At 50.0% G+C, this 16,385-nt stretch overlaps 1 long non-coding RNA gene across 1 annotated transcript; it reads left to right on the forward strand.

Moving 5' to 3' along the window:
• Positions 1–6,745: 6,745 nt before the first annotated feature.
• LOC147084136 (uncharacterized) lies at positions 6,746–15,466 on the forward strand. Its single transcript, XR_015075918.1, has 2 exons — positions 6,746–11,925; positions 13,340–15,466. It is a non-coding gene; the product is annotated as an uncharacterized LOC147084136 (long non-coding RNA).
• The last annotated feature ends 919 nt before the right edge of the window (positions 15,467–16,385 follow it).

The raw sequence follows: 16,385 nt of genomic DNA on the forward strand, positions 1-16,385 counted from the left end.
TGGAGCCCAGGCCAGACGAACTTGGCGGACATGAGTTTCTGAGACGCACGCATCCCTGGATGTGAGAGGCCGTGGATGATGTCGAAAACTCGCTTGCGCCAGGCGGATGCGATGACCGGCCTAGGCGAGGGGACTGAGACGTCGCACAGGAGGGTTGTGCCGGCTGCGTGGAAGTGGATGTCGGCCAGAGTGAGGCTGGTGGTTGACGTCCTGAGGGCCTGGATCTCCGCGTCGGCGGCCTGGTCTCTCGCCATGCTGGCGTAGTCGACGCCCAGGTGCACTGCGTGGAGCGAGGGTCTTGAGAGGCAGTTGGCCACCAAATTGTCCTTGCCGGCGACGTGGCGGATGTCCGTGGTGAACTCCGAGATGAAGTTGAGTTGGCGTGTGGACCAGGGTTCGGTTACTTTGGCCATGGCGAAAGTGAGCGGCTTGTGGTCCATGAATGCGGTGAACGGCCGGCCTTCCAGGAGGAAACGGAAGTGATGGATTGCCAGGAACAGGGCCAGGAGCTCTCTGTCGAACGTGCTGTAGGCCTGCTCGTTCTTGCGCAGCTGTTGGCTGAAAAATGCCAGTGGCTGCCACGCGCCTTCGACCCACTGTTGCTGGACGGCACCGACGGCATAATCCGAGGCGTCCGTGGTGAGGGCGGTCTTGGCGCCCGGGATGGGGTGGGCCAGTAGTGTGGCGTTGGCCAAGGCACTTTTGGTCTGGTGGAAGGCTGTCACCATCTCGCTGGACCAGGTGAGTTGCTCTTTGCCCGTTTTGCCCCTGGTGGCTTCGTAGAGGGGGCGCATGAGTGTGGCGGCCTTCGGCACGAAACGGTGATAGAAATTGACCATCCCCAAAAATTCCTGCAGCGCCTTGACCGAGGTGGGCTGGGGAAAGTCCGCCACCGCCTGCACCTTGGAAGGTAGGGGAATGGCTCCCCTTGGCGAGATTCTGTGGCCGAGAAAGTCAATTTGGGCTGCTCCAAACTGGCATTTGGCCGGGTTGACGATTAGCCCGTGTTGGCTGAGGCGCTGGAAAAGAGAGCGCAAATGCGCGATGTGCTCGGCCTTGCTGGTGCTGGCCACGAGGATATCGTTCAGATAGACGAACAGGAAGCTCAGGTCCCATAGGACAGAGCCTATGAGCCGTTGGAAGGCCTGTGCGGCGTTCTTGAGCCCGAAGAGCATGCGCAGGAACTCGAACAGTCCGAAGGGGGTGATGACCGCCATCTTCTGGATGTCTGCGTGGTGGACAGGGACCTGATGGTAGCCGCGAATCAGGTCGACCTTGGAAAAGACGGACTTTCCTGCTAGGTGTGCCGAGAAGTCTTGGATGTGCGGAATGGGGTATCTATCGGGTGTGGTGGCATCGTTGAGCCATCTGTAGTCGCCGCAGGGGCACCAGCCACCGCCCGGCTTGGGTACAATGTGGAGGGGGGACGACCAGGGGCTGTTCGAGCGGTGGCTGATGCCCAGTTTCTCCATCGTAGCGAATTCTTCCTTGGCCACCGCCATCTTGGCTGGGTCCAGGCGTCTGGCTCGGGCGAACACTGGTGGTCCCGTAGTGGCGATGTGGTGCTCGACACCATGCTTGGCTACCGCGGCTGAGAAGGTCGGTTGTGTGAGCCTCGGGAAATCTGCGAGTAGGCGGGCGTAGTCGTCATGCGCCGGGGTGGAGCAGGACCCGACGAGGGCCGGGCTGTTGCTCTACTGGCAGGCCAGTGAAGCGAAAGTTGCTGCGTCGATCAGGCGCCTGTCGCGGACGTCGACCAGGAGTCCGTGGGTGCAAAGAAAATCGGCGCCCAGCAAGGGATGTGCCACCGAGGCTGTCACGAATCCCACGTAAATCGCTGGCCGTTGAAACAAACCTCGGCCCGCCACTTTCCGAAAGTAGCGATGGCTGCGCCATTTGCCGCCACGAGGGGTGGGCCGCTGCGGCCTGCCTGGATGTCGAGCTGGGAGGCAGGAATTATGCTGCATTGGGCTCCGGTGTTGCAAAGGAATCTACGGCCTGAAAGGGAGTCGGTTATGTACAGCAGTTTACCTGCGGTGCCGATGGCCATCGTGGCGGCAGGGGTGCGGTTGAGCGGGCCTAGGCGGCGGCGCGGGGCTGGTGCGTTGGGCCGGGCGGCCATCTTGGTTTGATCGAAAGAGCAGGGTGCTCTGCAGCGTTGGGCCTTGTGGCCGAAACGCACGTGATAGTAGCATAGTTCTACGGCCTGGCGTGGCGGCGCGCACTCGGTGGTGTCGGGGAACCTCGCGGCTGCACAGCCGAGTTGGGCGACAGCGAAGACTTTGTCCGCGGCGGCTGCCAGGTGTACGCAGTCCGTGATCGGGGACCCCGCGAGGGCAGTCTGTACCTGCTGAGGAAGCAGGCTGAGGAAAAGGGCCCGAAACAAGAAGCACTGCGGTTCAGAGCCCAGGAGTGCAAGCATTTGGTTCATCAACTGGGTCGGGGTAGAGTCGCCGAGGCCTGGTAGTGAGAGAAGCCTGCGGGCCCTCTCCTCCCTGGACAGGCCGTAAGCCTGCAGCAAGCGGCCCTTAATGGTTGAGTACTTGCCGGTCTGTGGCGGGTTCCCCAACAGGTCGAGAACTTCAGCGGCGGCGGAGCTTGCTAGTGCTGAGACTACGTGGAGGTACCTTTCTTCATAGTTTTGAACCCTGCAAAGGGTGAATTGGGCCTCCGTGTGCGCGAACCAAGCTGGTGCTTGGTGTTCCCAGAAGGTGGGGAGCTTCAAGGACGCGGCGCCGGCCGACATCGGGCTGCTGCTGGTTGCTGTCGGGTCATTGCTGGCCTCTGTAGGGCTGCGTGAGTCGGGGGCTTCGGCCGCCGACATTCAGGGTCACCAATGTGGGGGACTACGGTCTCCCGCGTAAAGAAATAGGCAACACAGCGAGCTACAAGAAATAGGTCTTTACTCCAACTCTCACAATACAGTACTGAATTCGTAAAGCCCGCGAACCTGTGATGACTCACGGATTGGTCACCTGCTGGAACCTGATTGGTTTTCCTTCTCTCAGCAGCAGGCAAGTCTGAACATGCCTTATTCCTCTCAGCTTGCAACTATCTTGCGGGGGGAGGGGAATACAGCAGGTAAAAGGAGATTATACAGGTTTATCTACATACACACAGTGTTTCCCCAATGTGGTAACGCCACAGTGTGACAGATGTCAGGTCGAGAATACATCTGAGAATCAGGCTAAATATAGAAAGTTCAGAGGAGAAGTGAAAACGAAAATACGAGGGGCAAAGAGAGAGCATGAGAATAGAATGGCAGCTAACATAAAAGGTAATCCAAAAGTCTTCTATAGGCATATAAATAGTAAACGGGTAGTAAGAGGAGGGGTGGGGCCGATTAGGGACCAAAAAGGAGACCTACGCACGGAGGCAGAGGGTAAGGCTGAGGTACTAAATCAGTACTTTGCATCTGTCTTCACCAAGGAAGAAGATGCTGCCATAGACATAGTGAAGGAGGAGGTAGAGGAGATACTGGATGGGATAAAATTGATAAAGACAACGTACTAGAAAGGCTGGCTGTACTTAAAGTAGATAAGTCACCAGGACCGGATGGGAAGCATCCTAGTATGCTGAAGGAAGTGAAGGAAGAAATTGCGGAGGTACTGACCATAACCTTCCAAATCCTCATTAGAAACTGGGGTGGTGCAAGAGGACTGGAGAATTGCTAAAAACTAAATGAGAACTTTGCATCTGTCTTCACTGGAGAAGAGGATGCTGCCAATGTAGCAGTAAAGGAGGCGGCCGGAGCGATACTGGATAGGATAAAATAGATAAAGAGGAGGGACTTCAAAGGTTCGCAGTCCTCAAAGTAGAAAAGTCGCCCGGTCCGGATGGGATTTGTCCTCGGTTACTGAGGGAAGTAGGGGTGAAAATTGCGGAGGCTCCGGCCACAATCTTCCAATCCTCCTTGGACATGGGGGTGGTGCCAGAGGACAGGAGGATTGCAAATGTTACAGCCCTGTTTAAAATAGGGGAGAGGGATAAACCCGGCAACTACAGGCCGGTCAGCCTAACGTCGGTGGTGGGGAAACTTTTAGAGACAATAATCCGGGACAAAATTCATTGGCCCTTGGAAAACTACCATGGGATTAAAGGGATCAAGGGATATGGGGAGAGTTGGAATAAATGGATCTTTTTCCGAATGGCAGGCAGTGACCGGTCCTTGGACCCCAGCTATTCACAATATATATTAATGATCTAGACGAGGGAACTAGATGTAATATCTCCAAGTTTGCAGACGACACAAAGCTGGGTGGGCGTGTGTGCTGTGAGGAGGATGCTGAGAAACTCCAGCATGATTTGACAGGTTGGGTGATTGGGCAGATGCATGGCAGATGCAGTATAATGTGGATAAATGTGAGGTTATCCACTTTGGTGGCAAAAACAGGAAGGCAGATTATTATCTGAATGGCAATAGATTGGGAGAAGGGGAAGTGCAACGAGACCTGGGTGTCCTTGTGCACCAGCCGCTGAAGGTAAGCATGCAGGTGCAGCAGGCGGTTAAGAAGGCAAATGGTAAGTTGGCCTTCGTAGCGAGAGAGTTTTACTACAGGAACAAGGATGTCTTGCTGCAGTTGTACAGGGCCTTGGTGAGACCACATCTTGAGTATTGTATGCAGTTTTGGTCACCTTATCTGAGGAAGGATGTTCTTGCCATGGAGGGAGTGCAGCGAAGATTCACCAGGCTGATACCTGGGATGGCAGGAATGACGTATGAGGAGAGATTGGGTCAATTGGGCTTATACTCACTGGAGTTTAGATGAATGAGAGGGGATCTCAATGAAACTTATAAAATTCTAACAGGACTGGACAGACTAGATGCAGGAAGGATGTTCCAGATGGCGGGGGAGTCCAGAACCAGGGGTCACAGTCTAAGGATTAGGGGTAAGCCATTTAGGACAGAGATAAGGAGGAATTTCTTCACCCAGAGAGTGGTGAACCTGTGGAATTCTCTACTACAGAAGGCAGTGGAGGCCAATTCATTAAATATATTCAAGACGGAGTTAGATATATTTCTTCAGGCTAAAGGGATCAAGGGATATGGGGAGAAGGCAGGGACAGGGTACTGAATTTGGATGATCAGCCATGATCTCATTAAATGGCAGGGCAGACTCGAGGGGCCGAATGGCCTACTCCTGCTCCTATCTTCTATGTTTCTATATTTCTATTACTCTCACTATTACCTCAATGCTAATGAATCGGGGGGAAACTCTCCACTGGCTGGAGTCAGACCGAGCACAAAGGAAGATGGTTGTGGTGGTTGGAGGTCAATCATCACAGCCCCAGGATATCGCTGCAGGAGTTCCTCAGGGCAGTGTCCTCGGCCCAACCATCTTCAACTGCTTCATCAATGACCTTCCCTCCATCATAAGGTCAGAAGTAGGGATGTTCGCTGGTGACTGCACAGTGTTCAGTTCCATTCGCAACTCCTCAGATAATGAAACCGTCCATGCCCGCATCCAACAAGACCTGGACAACATTCAGGCTTGGGCTGATAAGTGGCAGGTAACATTCGCACCACACAAGGGCCAGGCAATGACTATCTCCGACAAGCGAGAGTCTAACCACCTCCCCTTGACATTCAACGACATTACCATCACCAGATTCCCCACCATCAACATCCTGGGGGTCACCATTGACCAGAAACTTAACTGGACCAGCCACATAAATACTGTGGTTACAAGAGCAGGTCAGAGGCTGGGTATTCTGCGGTGAGTGTCTCACCTCCTGACTCCCCAAAGACTTTCCACCATCTACAAGGCACAAGTCAGGAGTGCGATGGAATGCTCTCCACTTGTCTGGATGAGTGCAGCTCCAACAACACTCAAGAAGCTCGACACCACCCAAGACAAAGCAGCCCGCTTAATTGGCACCCCATCCACCACCTTAAACATTCACTCCCTCCACCACCGGTGCACCATGGCTGCAGTGTGTACCATCTACAAGATGCACTGCAGCAACTCGCCAAGGCTTCTTCGGCAGCACCTCCCAAACCCGCGACCTCTTCCACCTAGAAGGACAAGGGCAGCAGGTGCCTGGGAACACCTGATAGAATACATAGATCCCTGAAGGCAGCAGGACAGGTAGATAAGGTGGTTAAAAAGGCTGATGGGATACTTGCCTTCATTAGCTGAGGCATAGAATATAAGAGCAGGGAGGTTATGATGGAGCTGTACAAAATGCTAGTTAGGCCACAGCTGGAATACAGTGTGCAGTTCTGGTCGCCACACTATAGGAGGGATGTGATTGTATTCGAGAGGGTGCAGAGGAGATTCACCAGGATGTTACCTGGGCTGGAGCGCTTCAGCTATGAAGAGAGACTGGACAGGCTGGGGTTGTTTTCCTTGGAGCAGAGAAGGCTGAAGGGGGACCTGATTGAGGTGTACTAAATAATGAGGGGCAGAGATAGGGGAGATAGAAAGGAACTTTTCCCCTTAGTAGAGGGGTCAATAACCAGGGGGCATAGTTCCAAGGTAGGGGCAGGAGGTTTAGAGGGGATTTGAGGAAAAACTCTTTCACCCAGAGGGTGGTTGGAATTTGGAACTCACTGCCTGAAAGGGTGGTAGAGGCAGGAACCCTCACAACATTCAAGAAGCATTTAGATGAGCACTTGAACTGCCATAGCATACAAGGCTATGGACCAAGTGCTGGAAAATGGGATTAGATTAGTGATGCGCCATCAATAACTCCAGAAGACTAAGTTAAACTTACAACATGTCGGCTTTTATTAACAAAAGAATACGAGCATGTCTCTGCTGGTAGACCGATCCTTAAAGCCAGGGGGACTGGAGGTCAATCACCTTTATACCTGGGCTTAGGGGTGGAGCCAGGGGCAGAGCCAGCTGAGGCATGCCCAGACATGTTCTGTACAGGCAGATTAGTGGTTTACCACAATTAGACAGGGCTTGATGGCCGGTGTAGACACGATGGGCCGAAGGGCCTCTTTCTGTGCTGTATAACTCTATGACTCTATGACCACCAACTCCAAGTCAAACACATTCTAACTTGGAAGTATATTGTCATTCCTTCATCGGCGCTGGGTCAAAGTGTTAAGGAGAATTTCAGTACTAAGGACTTTGCAAAGACTGTCGGGATACTTGACATTAAACTGGTTGACAAAGGGGCCCCCTGAACTCGCACGTAGGCTGGGATGAGATAATGCCAGCTGCAGTTTTGTTATTGAACGATTGTGGTCACCTTGCGACGGAAAATAGGTTGGACTTCTGCTTCTCCTGTCTGCGGTTAAAGGTCCCGAAAAAGGTTTTAGACCTAGGGTCCATCGCTTGCTTAAAATAGGTAACCATTATAGATGTCACGGGGTATCGCGGTGATTAGTAATATGAGGTAATTTGTTTTGACCCCTGTATATAGGCAGGGGCTTTGTGTGTGTAAAATGAGAAGTGTGGCGATTGCACACCGGGTGTATAGCTGCTTCTCCCAGAGCTCTGCAATAAAGCATTCTTTTACTTTGCCATTCACTCGTGGTCAGAGTTTTATTTGACTCCAAAGGCTTCTGTTGGGATCGTGTCGACCTAGAATATCACCTGGTCCACGTAGCCCCAAATTAGCTACAACAATTGGTGCTGCGAGCAGGGTCACCGAGTGACTGGCCGCCCTGATCAAGCGGACACACGCTCGAGTGATCTAAAAGAACAAAAGAGAGGTGAGATGGCATATGTAAAATTGTGCTAGGATACTAACAACCGTAAGACTGCATTATTTCTTGTAATTCCAGGGAAACTAGGTATAGCCTGGGAGGAGAACTGGAGATTCCAGGGAAACCAGGTATAGCCTAGGAGGAGAACTGGAAGAGAGGAGAGGTAAAGGAGCCGGACCAACCTTTACCTACACGTGACGGACCCCGAGAGAAAGGTATTTGTGTTCTCAGAATCGGGGGGCCGAAGATAGTGACCAAGGGACATAATGTCGAGTAAGGATCTGAAGCGGGGGCCCCCGGGCTCCCTCATCGATACTTTTATGATGGATAGATGTACCCTTATTGAAAGAATGCAGGAAGACGGGTGGGACGTATCCAAAGGTTTGGACCGACAGCGGTCATGGTGGGACACACAGAAAAAGGGAAGAACTAAAAAAGCAGGAGTACTGTTGGTTCATCAATTGGCAGGATTGATAGAACAGGCAGAAAAGGCAGCGGTGAGTCTTAAGGGAAAACAACTTCAGATAGATAACCTCCGAACAGAGTGTGAGGGATGTAAAAAGCAAATAGAAGTCCTCAAAGGAGTTAATGAAGGACAACAACAATGGCTGAGAGAATATAACCGACAAACCTGGGGAGAGACAGGGAGAGAAGAAGCTCTGCCCCCATATACCAACCCCAGCGCACCCCCAGTTTATAATGTAGCACCGGTGACAAGGCAAGACCCACTGAATGACCTAGTGGTTGCTAATAGGGGAAGAGCAGATTGGAAAGCATTTACCCCAGGTGAAAAGGAAGCCGTTATGAGCCGTCTGGGAAAACTACAGACCCGGAGTTCTAACACTAAATTTTGGGCGGAGCTGGATTCAGTTTGGCAGGGTCATTCCCTCCACCTTAGGGACGTACACCAATTAGTGCAGGCAGCATGCCCCGTGGACAGATGGCGGTTGGTGCCTGAAAACCAAGGCGCTGGCAATGCCAACACAGACTACCGCAACGGAAGATGGGTGAATCAATGCCCACTAAAAATGAATAAGGAAGAAATGACTCCCGCCTTCCAGTTATACAAAATAGCAGTACAAGGGGTGTTAGGAGAGGCCCCCACAGATTGGAATAAAATAACGGCGTGTAAACAAAAGAAAGGAGAGGGCTCTTCAGAATACGGGGAACGATTGTTCGCCGTCTACGGAGAATCCTCTGGACAGCCAAACGCGGTGAGAACAGACCCAGCCTTTATCCAGGCATTTAAAGATGGGCTGTCCCCCCCCCATCAGGCAATCCTAAAACTAGGAGTACTGACTACCAGAGTATATGATGAGATAGTTGAATGGGCATGTGGCGTTGACGGATTACAGACTAGGGAGAAGGAAGAGGTGCAAGTGAAGAAGGAGAGAGTAAGTGCAGTCCAATCCGACAATGTCGGGTCAGGGACAAAACCGAAAGGCGCTTGCCACAATTGTGGTAAGGTAGGACACTTTATTAGAGACTGTAAGCAACCAAAACCGTTGAAGGAGTGTAGTTATTGTGGGAAAAAGGGGCACTTGGCACTCACATGTTATCAAAGGCTAAAGGAGACAGGAAGCCTAAAGGATGCTGAGATGACCGTCCCAACTGCTCAGTATGAGGATTTTAAGAAATGGCAAAGTTATCTCAAATGGCAACAAGAATGATATTCGGTGGCCCCCATACAGGGAGGAAGAAAAAAGGGGGGGCGAATATATGTGTCTGCACTAATAGGGGGCCGACCATGTGAGATGTTAGTGGACACAGGAGCAGCAATATCTATAACCAACCTCCCCCTCCCTGTAACAAAGAAAAGTGCGGTAATTACTGGGGTGGGCGGTGAAGGTGTCACAGCCTTCCGCAGCATCCCGCAAGTAGTAGAAATAAATGGGCGTTATATCCCCATGAGCTTTTATGTATGTAAAAATAATGAAGGGACTATAATGGGTAATGACCTGTTAAGAGAGTACCAGGTACTTGTAGATTGTGGAAAGGGTAAGTTAACCTGGCCAGATGTAAGTGGAAAGACCCAAGATGTGGGGTGCTTAACGGGCCACACGACAACGTTAGGAGTAGCAGCAATAAATACGTGGTCCAACCCACCTCTACCAGAATATGAAGACATTTGTAACTCTGTGGAGGGCACCTGGGCGGCGAACAAGCTGGACACTGGTAGGGTCAACATGGACCCTATCATAGTGCCCGGACCAGAGCATAAACCCCATCGTCAGTACCCCATAAAGCCAGAAGCCCGTAAAGCAGTAATAGAGATAGTAAAAGGGTTAGTGGAGCGAGGTATTCTAAGGGAAACAACCAGCACCACTAACTCCCCGACCTGGCCAGTGGGAAAACCTGACGGGAGCTTCAGGCTTACAATAGATTACACCGCCCTAAATAAGGTAACCCCAAAGTTACACCCCATAGTTGCTAGCCCCTCCACGATATTAAATGGGTTAGACCCGGGGCATAAGATCTTTACCGTGCTAGACATAGCTAACGGGTTCTGGGCTCTGCCATTAGACCCGGGGTCTCAAGAAAAGTTTGCCTTCACAGTAGGCGACAAGCAATATACATGGACCCAACTTCCCCAAGGGTTCCATAACAGTCCAGCGATCTTTCACCAGGTCATGTGTGACATTCTCCAAAAAGTGGAACTCCCACTTGGGAGTACCACCCTCCAGTATGTGGACGATATACTCATAGCGTCCACTACAAAAGAGGGACATAAGACTGCACTCGGTGCAGTCCTAAAGACCTTAGGGGAGGCAGGACTGAAGGTCAGCCCCAAAAAGGCACAAATAGGCAAAACCCAGGTCTTATATTTAGGACACCTTATCTCACAAGGGGTAAAGGAGATGCCCGCAGATAGAAAAGGGGCAATACAAACCATGCCTAGACCGGTAACAGTAAGAGGAGTAAGGAAAGTACTGGGGCTTTTTAATTACAGCCGAAACTTCATCCCGGGGTTCGCAAAAACAGCGGAACCCATACAGCGATTGGTAAGAGGGGGTAAGCCTGCCCTGGACCCCATCGAATGGGGTCCTGAGCAGGAACAAGCTTATACCCAACTTAAACGAGATCTGATATCAGCCCCAGGACTAGGACTCCCAGATATGAACAAACCCTTCCACATACACTGCGATAATGAGGAAGGATTTTATTCGGCCGTAGTCACCCAGGAGCATGGAGATAAACGTAGACCCATAGCATACTATTCCACTGCAGAAGGACCAGTAGTATCGGGACTCTCGCGCTGCATAGCCGCTCTAGATTGTGCAGCTTGGGCCGTAAAAATTAGCGAGCCCGTTGTAATGACAGGAGATATTATTCTCCACACAAAGCATACTTTGGTAGAAATGTTAAATACCAGAAAATTGCGATCAGTCTCACACTTGAGACGAGCGAAATGGGAGGCTGTTCTCCTCCCTCCCAGTAAAGCAGTAACAATAGTCAGAGACGCAAGGGAAAACCCGGCTGAAGGAGTATTGGGGTCGGGTATTTCCCATGATTGTGGAGATGTAGATGCTGACTTAGAGGGAGACAAGATAAAAGACACTCCGTTACCAGGGGCTGAAGAGACCCTGTACGTGGACGGGTCCCGAAAATATATAGACGGACAGCCTCGTACGGGCTGGGCTGTAGTAAATAGTCAGATGAGAACTGTACGATCGGGGAGACTTGAAGGAGGCTTGTCAGCCCAAGTAGCAGAACTAGTGGCTCTGACAGTAGCATTAGAAGAGTCCGAGAATAAAATTGTAAATATATATACAGATAGCCGATATGCGTTCGGTGTAGTCCATGACTACATGACTGCATGGGGCAGACGGGGATTTGTAACTACCGGAGGAACCCCCATAAGACATCAGGAAAGAATCGAAGCCCTCCTGGAAGCGAGTAATAAGCCTAAACAGGTCGCAGTAATAAAGATTAAAGCACACCAAAAAGAACCAGCCAGAGACAGTCCAGAATGGACGGGTTATATGGGCAACCAGGCAGCTGACAGGGCAGCTCAGGCAGCCCTGATCTTGGAACGGAAAGAAGCAAACCTAGAACGGAAGGAAGGAAAGCAGATAGCGAAACAATCCGCGGAGTTAGCCTTAGGATGGGAACCCGAGGAACCTGTAGCCAGTGTAGATAGCCCAGGAAATGAAATTAGTATCGCTGAGCTACACGAGGATATATTACCTAGTGAAAGGCAAAGATGGAAAGAACAAGGAGCCAGACCAACAGCAGACGGAGTATGGCGAATAAATAACAAGGTAATGGCCCCCGAGTGTATACAGAATACCCTACTCAAAATACACCATGGATTAAGCCACTCTGGAAAGGAGGCGATGCAACAGACTTTAGGTAAGGAGTGGTGGTGGAAGGGTATGGGGCGGGACATTGCTAAGTATTGTCAACGATGCATCGTGTGCGCTCAGCATAACCCAGGAAGACCGGTTAAGATTAGATTAGGACACCAACCCAGGCCCCGAGGGCCATGGGAGCACTTGCAAATTGATTTTACGGGGCCCCTACCCATGTCAAAGGGTAAGACGTATTGCTTGGTAATCATTGATCAATTCACAAGATGGGTGGAGGCCTTTCCCACCAGAAATTGTACGGCCACTACAGTCGCTCAAATCTTGGCGGAGGAGGTAATCCCACGTTGGGGAATGCCGCTCCAGATAGATTCGGATCAAGGGACCCACTTCACAGGAGGTGTGGTCAAACATATGTGCCAGTTAATGGGAATTAAGCAAAAGTTTCATATACCCTACCATCCCCAGAGCTCGGGGATGGTAGAAAGAATGAACCGAACACTAAAAAATGCGCTGGCTAAGGCCATGCAGGAATCGGGAAAAACATGGGTGGAAGTGTTACCTATCATTCTGATGAAATTACGAGCCACCTGTAATCGTACCACAGGCCTTGCCCCGTATGAACGTATGACAGGACGAGCAATGCAATTGCCAGAAGGCATAATTACGGGAGGGGTGGATGTAGGCCCCTTAAAGGACAAGCTACGGCGATATGTCCAAGAAATGAGTAAACAACTAAAAGAAATGCGGACGCAGGTAAGGTACCGCCAGAGGGAGCAGGACGAGAAGGAATTCCCCTTCCCGTTACCAGAAGTCCCGACAGCGGGAACTAGGGTAATGCTAAAGGTATTACCAACCAAATCAGGCTTTGCTCCCAAGTGGAATGGGCCTTACGAAGTTATTATTAGTGGAGATACTTGTGCCTGTCTAGACATACGGGGAAAGGGAGTGTGGAAACATTGGACACAGCTAAAGATATATGAGCCAAAGTCATCCCTGGAGCCTCCTGAGACGGAGACTACCGGGGAGAGTGAAACCACGAAAGAAAAGACTGACTAAATGAATGTAACCAGCATAAAATTAAGATTAAAGTTGTTAAGGTATTGTGTTAAGGACTCAATCTGTAGGGGCGTACAACGCAGATTGAGAATTGATACTGTTTGGTTAAGGCATAAGGATTACGCTTCGGGGTTACAGAACTCGTACTCGGCCTTGGAAAGGTGACTGCGATTATGCGAGATCTGTTATGGTGTTTGGATCGTTCTGACCTGCTGACATCCAACACCCATTTTAAGTTTTAAGCCTTAATCTACCTCAGAAGGGGTGTGCATAGAAGTTACTAATAATACACCCTTGTATTATTTTCCAGGTCAACATCAGCTGATTAATGCCTGATACTTTGATCTGTTTGCCTGTGTGGGCATTTATTTCGTGGCTTATTGCATCGGTTGTGCTTGTGTGCTTTTATCTTAACGCGTTGTTACAAGAGTGTTATCGGGAGGGCCAGAGAAACCATAAGCCAGTTTCAGACAGGCAGTCCTTACTTAAAATTGAAAATGAAGACCGTAATATGTTTAGTTGCGATAATATGCATTGTTACGGTAACCCGGGGCAGACCGCGGTGTAAGCGTAATTTACACGTAAATACCTTTGTTTATATGTCCTACGAGTATGCTAAGAAAAGGGAGCAGTCCAGCTGTTGGGTCTGTATCCACATCCCGTTACATAGTAGGGGTGGAATACCCCTTCGTCCGGTGGCCTTTAATGTTACTCAAATGCTGATATGGATGCACCACCAGAACCAAACTAACGTACCGTGTGAGGAGGCAGTCGGAAACCGTACTGCCACCAGGGGTGCAATCCGACGGAACCCTTTTACTGGAATGAGTTGTTCCGCCCTAAGGACAGCGGGTTATGAAATGACCGAGTTTGAGGGATGGTATTATACATCCTATAATACCAGTGTAAACCCCCCTTATCTGGTACTAACAAATACCAGTGGAATGGGAAACCCACGTACGGGAGTGTGTATTATGCGTAACCTAGAGAAAGGTGGGGTCCCGGTAGGAAGCAGTAGCTGCTATAAGATCATTAACTGTACCACCGGGCCGAACGGGACGTCCCAGGCAAATAGGATTCTGATTCCCCCCCGGCCGGGGTACACGGAGTCCGTTATCCTAACGGGACCCAGCACATTCAATCAAGAGCAGGATCCAAGTAACCCAAGTCCTGGGCTAGTCTAAAAGCCTATAATGGTACATATTTTATATGTGGTCACCGAGCCTATCCATGGTTACCCCGGAATTGGACGGGTTCGTGTTACTTGGGTTATGTGGTACCCTACATTCACCTCTTGAATGAGATTGGGGAACACCACGAATTTAAGAAATACCGGATTAAAAGAGAGCTAGGAGCTTATCAAAGATTTTTTGGTGTAATAAACTCTCCCTATGGAATAATGAACTTAATGGATGAAACAAGGAAGTTGGCAAGGTTAATAGAGGTAGTTGCCAATGTTACTGGGGAAGCTTTAACAGAAATGAGTACCGAAATGGTAGCCATTAGAACAGTAGCCCTCCAAAATCGAATGGCCTTAGATTACCTCCTTGCGGCACAATGAGGAACCTGTGTCTTGATAGGAAGTGAGTGCTGTACTTATATCCCTGATAGTGCGGAAAATATCACAAACTTAGTAAACCACATGAAGGATGAAGTGAAGAGAGTCCATACCAATCCGGGAGAAGGATGGTTGGAGTGGCTAGGACTAACAGGATGGGGTTCCTGGATAACGCATGCATTGGCTATCATCGTTGCGATATGTGTTGCAATATGCTGTCTGCTAACTATAGTGAGAGCTTGTTGCAAAATGGCAATGACACCGGTAATGCCAGTCAGTGTGATTCAGGCGGATGAACTATCGCGTATGGAAAAGGACAAGGAGGACCAACCTGAACCAACTGCCTTCCCTCGGATGAGTCAGTGGTTGTAGGAACAACACTGTGAAGAAAGAAGATTGATGGTCAGCTGGACCAAGAAGATCGTGATCCAGGACCAAAAGGAGGGATTGTTAAGGAGAATTTCAGTACTAAGGACTTTGCAAAGACTGTCGGGATACTTGACATTAAACTGGTTGACAAAGGGGCCCCCTGAACTCGCACGTAGGCTGGGATGAGATAATGCCAGCTGCAGTTTTGTTATTGAACGATTGTGGTCACCTTGCGACGGAAAATAGGTTGGACTTCTGCTTCTCCTGTCTGCGGTTAAAGGTCCCGAAAAAGGTTTTAGACCTAGGGTCCATCGCTTGCTTAAAATAGGTAACCATTATAGATGTCACGGGGTATCGCGGTGATTAGTAATATGAGGTAATTTGTTTTGACCCCTGTATATAGGCAGGGGCTTTGTGTGTGTAAAATGAGAAGTGTGGCGATTGCACACCGGGTGTATAGCTGCTTCTCCCAGAGCTCTGCAATAAAGCATTCTTTTACTTTGCCATTCACTCGTGGTCAGAGTTTTATTTGACTCCAAAGGCTTCTGTTGGGATCGTGTCGACCTAGAATATCACCTGGTCCACGTAGCCCCAAATTAGCTACAACAAAAGTCCTGGAACTCCCTCCCTGACAGCACTGTGGGAGTACCTTCACCACACGGACAGCAGCGGTTCAAGAAGGTGGCTCACCACCACCTTCTCAAGGGCAATTAGGGATGGGCAATAAATGCTGGCCCTGCCAGCGACGCCCACATCCCATGAACGAATTTAAAAAAACTTCATCCCATAACACGCGTACAAGGGCTCAGTAATGTTTAATTCATCAGAAAAAGACAAAGTACAACAACATACCAGTCAGCTTAACAGAATCTCATCATATTTATGAGGCCACAAACTTAAAATAGTCACTAATAAATCGAGTAATGAATTCAGGAGAAGTGTCTTTACCCAGAGAATGGTGAGAATGGGGAACTCGCTACCACAGGGAGTGGTTGAGGTGAGCAGCACAGATGGATTTATGGGGAAGCCACATGAGGGAGAAAGGAATGGGAGGAGATGTTGATCGGGTTAATTGAAGTAGGGTGGGTGTGGAGCATAAACACCGGCATGGACCAGTTGGGCCGAATGGCCTGTTTCTGTGTTGTACATTCTATGTAACACCATCAACAGTCAATCGAAGGGAGTCATCAGCACAACAGATTGAAAGATTAAACAGCAGTACAAGAATTTATAAAACATTCATCCATTCCATGTTCATGATGCCCCAGCTGTCTACAGGGCCCTGTGCTAAACAGTGTAACCTCGCTGGTGTCTCTTCAGCTCCCCGGAGCTTTTAAAGCTCTTAGCACAGTCAGAGCATTTAAATGGTCTCTCATCAGTGTGAACTCGCTGGTGTGTCAGCAGGTGGGATGGCCGAGTGAATCCCTTC

The sequence above is a fragment of the Somniosus microcephalus genome, unplaced genomic scaffold (genome assembly GCF_052327205.1).
Source record: "Somniosus microcephalus isolate GS21.2 unplaced genomic scaffold, FLI_Smic_1.0 scaffold1, whole genome shotgun sequence".
Taxonomy (NCBI): domain Eukaryota; kingdom Metazoa; phylum Chordata; class Chondrichthyes; order Squaliformes; family Somniosidae; genus Somniosus; species Somniosus microcephalus.